Raw genomic sequence first — 8,046 nt, 5'->3', positions numbered from 1 at the left:
CAATATTTCAAGTCCGATTCCCCCTAGATATGAATGAATACACACCAATTTTTATTTTTTATTTTAAGAAATTAAAAACTTTTATGCTCTCGCGGGCCACATAAAATGACATGGCGGGCCACATTTGGCCCACGGGCCTTGACTTTGACACCTGAGCACTAGACAGTGCACTGAACCTTTTTTCTTCAATGATTTGTGATCTTCACTGGTGTCCATGGATTATATGAAATCTTTCCACCTTCATCCACCTTTGTCATGGTAGGGAGAACACTTCAATGTAAGGGTGGGGTCATCTAAGATAGCACAAGGGTTAAATTCTCAAACCTTCATAGAAATTAGGTCCAGGATCTTAGAATTAAAAAACAAAGATCTGATCGACCACAGATTTCTGTAGATCTGTAGAACTCTGCGTAACACGTTCCGCTGTACAGGAGACACGGCACGGACTGAGGAGATTGATTGACAGGGTCTCGAGGCAATCAGGACACAGAACAGGGTGCGCCGTTTAAAAAAGGCAGCATGATTGCTCAGAAATAATGAGCTAAACCAGGAAAGATGAACCTCGACATAAAAAGGAAAGACTGTCTTCTGTTCTATTTGACAGATTTTAGAGGGATTCAGGTTGGAGCAGACTGCAGAAGGGGGGGAATAAAATTACACGTCTTGATCGTGTGGCCAGATTAAAAAAGTAAATAAACATGGGTCTCTTATATTGTTCAGTGGGCTGGACCAAACATGGAGGCGGGCCGGATCCAGCCCGCGGGCCATAGATGGCCCACCCCTGCCCTATATAGTGCACTATATAGCAGTGTTTTTCAACCTTTTTTGAGCCACGGCACACTTTAACCTTGACAAAAATCCCGCGGCACACCAGCATCCAACGATATACAAAAAAAGGAGAAAATCATAGTCTGTATTGATCTACAGCCCCTCCACAATCTCACATGCATTTTCATGATAATTGTGGCAGAAAAAGCTGGAAGCTGCAGCTGTTTTTTCTAAAAAGATGTAATAAAATTTAAGTTAGAAGATTTAAAAGCTGTTTGATGTGTGTTCATTGTTCTTTCAAGACGTTAAGAGGAGAGACTCCTTGTGCGCCGAGATGTTGTCACTTTAACCCAATGCATCATGGGAGATGTAGTGTGAAAACGGCAGTGGCTCAGGCGCTTGAGCGGGTTGTCCAATGATCGAAGGGTCGGCGGTTGGATCCCCCGCTCCCCCCAGCCAACTGTCGTTGTGTCTTTGGGCAAGACACTTCACCCTCCTTGCCTCCAGTGAGGCTCCACTGGTGTGTGAATGTGCATGAATGTTCTGGTGATGGTCAGAGGGGCCGTAGGCGCGAACTGGCAGCCACGCCTCTGTCAGTTTGCCCCAGGGCAGCTGTGGCTACAACCATAGCTTACCATCACCAAGAATGAATGAGGAGTGAATGAATAATGGACACAATGTAAGTGCTTTGAGCGTCTGGAAAAGCGCAGATAAATCTAATCCATTATTATTATTATTATTATTAAAACGGCCGGAGATCGTTTCTCTGAGCTTCATTGTGTTGTTCACTTTTTCCATGGTCTGACACTGGATTCAAAGATGAGCTTTGGCTTGTATTTTTGTTAGAACTTTATCAGCAGAATCAGAACAAGGAAGTGCAGACTTTAACCACTTCTGATTGGTCAGACTGATGACATGGATTAAGACTCCAAGAATGATTGGCGGAGACAGTTAAAGGGGCGGCAAACGGCTTTAGTTGCAGCTAAATCGCGGTACCGTCATTCTTATCAAAATGTCTTTAATAGAATCAAATTAACACAAAGAAAAAAGTATTTTACGATCTTTCATATTCCTAATTTCTCAGTGTTTTATTAGGGCTTGTTTGGATGAACAAAGAGCTGATATTCTGGAGATGGTAAATCTGTCACCTGATTTACCATCTCCAGGATATGGGCTTCTGGATACGTGAATGAACAGGGGTGAATAAAATAGTGGTTGTCTTCACCCAAACATGTCTCTGAGCTCCTTATTTTACATATGAAACTCCATTTTACCAACACCGAACCCCGAAAGCTGGCTACACTAACAATAATTTGATTTGGAATCGCCAAAAGGTTCGCAATTTCTTTGTTTCTGTAACTTATCCGGAAATAAAGCTTCACAAAATGCTCCACATCTTTCATCTTTATGCAAGTCTCAGATAAACAGACAACTTTGGAGTTTTCTTCTTGTTAATTGATGACGAGATCAAATTCGTAAATTTATGAGAAAAAGGTAATACATTTATGTGATTTAAAGTAGTAAAATTTCGAATTTTGTAAACTGGCCCTAAAAATCTGTCGTAAATCATTCCGCTGGAACAAATTATTATTTCGTGGTAACACAATAATTCGTAGAAACAAAATAATAATTCGTGGTAAAGAAATAATAATTTGTGGGAATGATTCAATCATTTTTTTACCCATGTCAGGTCACGGGCTCCATGTAGTTCTGTTTCTAACAGAGCCAAAATTGTTGTAATACACTTACTGTTGTAAGTGTATGCTTGGTGAAGTAATTTACATCAGATTTCAATTTTTTCTGAGGCACAAAGTTCTTAGGATTTCCAGAAAAACAACACATTTTCAACAGCACACGAAAAAAAGCAACACAGGATTGGGCAGAGCCAAAACCAAACCTTTAGAAGTTTTGGGTGAAAACTTTTCTTTGCTGTTTTCCTCATCTACCTGAATCTCTCTAACACAAAACAGAACCACATACCGCATGGATGGATGGATGGATGGATAGATAGAATGTCTTATAAGAGTACACTTAACCCCTAAACAATCTGGCTTTTTATTGTATTTAAAACTATTAAGATCAGGTATATTTGTGTTGTTAGCATGCATGAAACACAATATGATTGTTTTAGTGTGTGCGATTATAAATAAATGATTGAGTTTACGTGGGTTAGGGGTGGTGAAAAGATCCTGTGTGTCTGGGTGTGTTTGTGTGTTGTGAGGCACATTGAGTCATTTTTGACCCACAAAGCAACACACAGCTTTGAACTGATGCATACAATAGCCAGTAGCCTATTCTCTGCTGGCCATATTTGACCCAAAACACCTCAAATGTCATCTTTTTGAGACCTTTTCAATTTACTAAAATGGTAAAAAAGAAGTTCCATTACATAGTTAAGTCTGAAGTAGATGGTACTTTTTTCATACTTGTACTTGAAAATAGGTAAATTATGAGACCCTCAGAGAAAATGAGGGTCAAATGAATATTAGCTACTCTAATTTTCAGTAATTGTAAAGGGTAACAAACCTTCAGATAAATGCTTTAAATGTATACATAAGAAGCTTTATTAAAACAATGAAACTAAAATGACCCTGTTACCAACCCCAGAGGTTATCAGACATGAGAATATCAATACTTACATGCAAAAGAGACACAGCCAAACATTTTAAGTTAAAACCACAACTTCCACATTAAATTGCAGCATCTGAGTCACCTATTTTGTGTTATTGCTTGTGTCGAGTAATGTGTAAGACTGAAATACAATCATGCCAGAACTGCTGTGACATTACATAAAACTCAAAGCACAAAAGAGAAGAAAACATTTTTTTTGCTTTTTCAGTTGTGATCAATAGATTGATAACGGCCATCATCCGCACAACCAGTGAATACAAGACAGAGGTGGTTTTAATACATCTTTAATCTGCTGGATAGTCTTACTCTAACCTTGCTTGATGACCTCTAAAGTTGCACTAATGATCTGTTTTACGTTTCAGCAGTCATTGTCTTCGCCCCCCGTTATGACGATCTTAGCGATCGTCATAACGGCGCTCATCATCATAGTGGCGGTCGTCATATAACGCTCACTGTCACAACGGTCGCTTTAGTTCAGGGGTCCCCAAACTATTTCCAGTGACGGCCACATGACGTTTCCATTCTCTAAACGGGGGCCAGGGTCAGTTTGAAACAGAAAAAGTGTGACGATCGTAAGGGTGTCTAAATGTAAACATTTATTGTTTCCCAGAAAGCTACAGATAACCAAATATACATAACCCGATCTGATATTAAATAATACTCATTGGGTTCTTTACCAAAAAAAAATTAAAAATAATGATAACAATCAGCAAATATTTAATAAAACTATTTTTGAAATCAATAAAAAAAACCTCTCTGGGTTCTTCACATTAAAAGTCAGGAAATATATAGTAACACAGTCTGTTGAGCTAACAGTCCACTTTTCAGCTTTGAGAGTTTGCTCGCATCTGCCCTTGCAAGCCATCATATTTCTCTTTATAATGTGATTCATAATTTCAGTGTAGACTGTACTCTTTGAATACCGCCACCATCTATTGACAGATGAGACAAACAGTCATTTATTTATGTTGAACAAAAACATACTTGTTTGTTCTGCAGGTTAAATACCCTGCATTCTGAATCAATTTTTCTCTTCCCTAACCTTTTTGTCATTTTTCCGTTCCGTGTCATGTTCAAATTCTATGACTGGGGCAAAGTGAGATTGCAGTAGAAAAGGTTGGCTCACATTTTAATTCAAATAAGCGTTATTGAGGTGAATAAACAATTCTAGGGATTCCGTTGGGCAGACCCACTTCATCCCAGTTTTCCACTAGTCCAGTGCTTCCATTAGTCTCGATCACGGGGTCAGGCTAAAAAGAAATAATAATGCAAAAACAAAAAAAAGTGCCTCTCTCTAGTATCATTCAGGGGCCAGGTCAAATGCGTGGGCAGGCCAGGTCCGGCCCCCGTGCCGTCGTCTGGGGACCCCTGCTCTAGTTTCTCCGTTGGTCATCAAAGTCACTGCAGTGGTCATCATTGTGCTCTCTCTTTTCCGCATAGTGAACCATCTATGCGGCCCTTGGTATCACTATAACCCAGTAAGCTCTTCTCTCTCAGGGTGGTGATTTTCATCATTAGCAACTGGGTCTTTGTTAGGAACTCTGTAAAACACATTAATAAGGGTTAGGTATTATTGTGAACTAATTTGAAATAGGAAAAAAAATCTAGAGCAATGCTTCAAACCAAGTACATGTTAATTTCGTGCAACACAACTACAAAGATAAATGTATTTCTGTGTTGCAAATAAATATTTTCTCTAATGTGTATAGATGGTACTTCATGAAAGTTTACTTCATTCAGTCATTTTGTGGTTCTTTTGCATTACTTTTACTTCATAGAAACGTATAATGTAATCAAGTTTTCATTTGTTTCCTGAGTTATTTGTTTCATAAACAGGTATGAGGCAATTGTTTAATCAGACAGAGTTTCCTGGGAGACGCAAACATTTTGGATATAATAAATCTACAAAATCTCCTAGAGGATATGAAAGAGGTGACTGGGGACATGTAAGTCTGGATGTCCTAAGGAGACAAAACATGCATGAAGTTTAAAGTTAAATGACCTAGAATAGAAATTAGTCAAATATCCTTTCAAAGAGTTTTTGCCGTAAAATTGTGATAACCCAGTTATAATTGTTACTCCATTTGTCTAAACTATTTAAGTTTGAAGATCTAATATCAATTAAACTTCAGCAGCAACTGAATTAGACAATTAAAATTTATATTTCTTTAAACCTAAAGAAAATATGAAACACATTGGACTATTTGCTGTAATGCACCATTTGTCAATTAATGTTTTCTTCAAAATAACTGAATAACTTTTTGTGTGATAGCTTTTTTAAATTCTCTTTTTGATTCACATGGCTTTCTGTAGAAGACTTAAGTCCAAGTCTCTCATTTGTCTGAGAAGCAACTCATGTAAGGTATTTAGTCTTAAGTCTCTAGCAACAAATTTATGTCAAATCTCATGTCCCATATTTATGTACACTTTGCATAAAATCTGGATTCCAGAGAAGTGAAAAGGTCCATTCAAAATTTGAACCGACCACATAATTTAGGAATTACTGCAGGAAACTGGTAATGTCTTGTTGTCAACCAAGCATTTGGTATAAAAAAGTTGAAAATTAAAATGTGCAAAGATGCACATTCTAAAATTGTGGAAACTCCTTATTTCTCATTAAATGTACAAAGGTTTAAGTGAGTGAATTGATTTTTAACATTACCCCATCACATAAGCCTCCTCAGGTTGCTTTTTTTTTCTCCAGTAGCAGCAAAGGATGATGATAGCCGGTAAAATCAAAAAGGCAGCAACTCCACAAATGATTCCTGCAATACTGTTCATGCTCATGGGTGCTACAAGATCGAAGGACATTTAGAGTCAAGGAACAAGAGACAAATATGAGTTATGCTGCAAAGAAGTATGTCCTAAAATAAAATTCAAAAGACCACATACGTGACAAAATCGAGAGCGTGACGTTGCTTGAAGCAGAGCCACCTATGTTGGTGGATGTGCAGATGTAGATTCCCGACGTCTCTTTGGTGACATCAAAAAGACTCAAAAAACCTCCGTCTGCGAAGCACAAAAGGGAACATGTAAGTATTTTTAAATGTTGCTTTATTTTCATGTTTTCAAGAAAAAAATTAAGTAAAACATTGTGTTAAACTATTTCTAATTTTGATTGTTTGGAAATTGCATTTTATTAAGTTTTTTAAGCAACAAACACAACTACAATATGAAAATCAGTCTAAAATACAGACTAAACCAGAGTCCATGTTTGTATTGATATGAAAAACAAGTTGGTGTCAATGATGTTTACATTTTGTCAATAGTGTTGAAATTCAGAGCAAATATCATACAAAGCATTGTGTCATACAGAGCGTTTTTCTTTTCTTCCTCATAACTTTTCTGTGGTGAAACAATGCTGTCATGCAGGTTAGGGACATGTGAGGTTCCCTAAAACTGCCCAGTCTGACAAAGAAGTGACTGCTTTTCACAAACAGTAAGCTCCAATGTTAGCAAAGTGCCAATTTCACCATAATCACAGTCGTAGTTGTTCCAGAGAGGTATGTATCCATTCTTCTCCACCACTTACTGACAGTAGATTTGGGGTCTAGAGGACGAAGATTGTTCAGAACATCATAACTTTCCCACTTGTATGTGGGAGAGGGAGAAGCTTCCTCAGACACACAGGTGAGATTGATGTTCTGGCCGTACTCAGGCTTTCCCTGCACATTGAGGATGGGCTTGGTTGGAGGCACTTAGGAAATGGAACAAAAACAAAACAGGTTATTTAGGAATCAAGTGACTAGAGTCAGTTTGGTACAACACATCAGTATTAACGTATAATCTTTTTGGAGATTCCTAAAGTAAAGCAAATAATTGTTAAACCAACGCAATGGTATGTCTGATCATTCCAAAAAATATAAAATATTGTCCTTTTTTTTAAACTTTATTATGCCATTATCATGTCCTATAATTGATGTATATTCAGTTGTGATTATTGTAATTAACATTTTCCTTTGCCAAAAGTCTGTACTGTGTTTTATTATACATTTAATTCATAAAATATATTTATAAATGTATAAAATATATTTTTTAATCCCATATCTCCCACCAACCAATTGTCTCTGTGAATGTAAAAATACTTACCCAAAACCACCACATTTGTTGTAGCAGCCGTGTTCCCTGTAGTATCCCCTCGAACCTGGACACGGCACTCATAGAGCATGCTATCCTCTAGTTTGAGGAATTTGAGCAGAAGATTAGCCTGGCCTGTCTGGACACTTGCCTCAATGGAAAATCGCGTAGGATCAAAATCTGTTGGCAAATCAAAGCTTTTGTCGGGATAATAGTAGGTAAGGATTACCACCTGTTGGAAAAAAAAAAAATCAAAATTAGAATAAAACATTTATGTCCATGTGTACTTATATTATTTTAATACTGACATCATCAGCATCAGGTTGGTTAGGCCTCCTAGACCAGGTGATAACTGCAGATTTTGGGTTTTGGACCGTTGTTTTAAATGTGCAGGGTATTGTAGCATTGCCTCCTCTGGGAACGTCATACGCTTTCTGAAGAATACTTACAGTAAGTGCTTCAACATTTAACCACACTGTAAGGACAAAACACAAAAAAGTCATTAATAACTATAGGGCAAATTGATTTCAAGCAATGATTCAAATGCTATGCTTAAGATTATAAAAATAA

General features: G+C 37.5%; 1 long non-coding RNA gene across 1 annotated transcript; it reads right to left on the bottom strand.

Annotated features, from left to right (window-relative positions):
- Positions 1-3,308: 3,308 nt before the first annotated feature.
- On the bottom strand, positions 3,309-7,011 carry LOC110013759. Its single transcript, XR_002872949.1, has 3 exons — positions 6,932-7,011; positions 6,062-6,408; positions 3,309-4,940 (listed from the first exon to the last, which is right to left on the bottom strand). It is a non-coding gene; the product is annotated as an uncharacterized LOC110013759 (long non-coding RNA).
- Positions 7,012-8,046: the final 1,035 nt, after the last annotated feature.

The sequence above is a fragment of the Oryzias latipes genome, chromosome 3 (genome assembly GCF_002234675.1).
Source record: "Oryzias latipes chromosome 3, ASM223467v1".
NCBI lineage: Eukaryota > Metazoa > Chordata > Actinopteri > Beloniformes > Adrianichthyidae > Oryzias > Oryzias latipes.
This window is presented reverse-complemented; position numbering and strand designations above follow the sequence as displayed.